The sequence below is a fragment of the Lupinus angustifolius genome, chromosome LG02 (genome assembly GCF_001865875.1).
Source record: "Lupinus angustifolius cultivar Tanjil chromosome LG02, LupAngTanjil_v1.0, whole genome shotgun sequence".
NCBI classification, from domain to species: Eukaryota; Viridiplantae; Streptophyta; class Magnoliopsida; order Fabales; family Fabaceae; genus Lupinus; species Lupinus angustifolius.
The window spans coordinates 21,041,975-21,042,425 of record NC_032010.1 but is presented as its reverse complement, the minus strand read 5'-3'; positions in this window follow the sequence as shown (position 1 = coordinate 21,042,425).

The window sequence follows — 451 nt, the reverse complement described above, 5'->3', positions numbered from 1 at the left end:
TGATTATGAAGGTGTCGTCCGAGGGCACGATGACCCCCTCGTCATCACCGCCAAACTCAACAATAAAAAGGTTAGTCGCATGTTCATCGATCAGGGTAGCTCGGCTGACGTTATTTTTCAAGATCTATTTGAAAAAATGGAGCTCCGGGACCGCGACCTCCTACCTTATGATGGACAGCTGGTCGGGTTTTCTGGCCAAGGAATCACTCCCAGGGGATATGTAGAGATTTGGCTCACAATCGGCGACCACCCCATGAGTAGGACTGTCCAAACAAAGTTCTTGGTCGTCAAGTGCGATTCAGCATACAACGCCATAATCGGCCGACCAACTTTGAACAGGCTTGGAACAATCGTCTCTACGCCCCATCTATGCATGAAGTTCCTCTCGATCAGCCTCTAAGTCTGCACCATAAAAGGAGACCACACTCGGCTCGCAGTTGCTACCAGATGA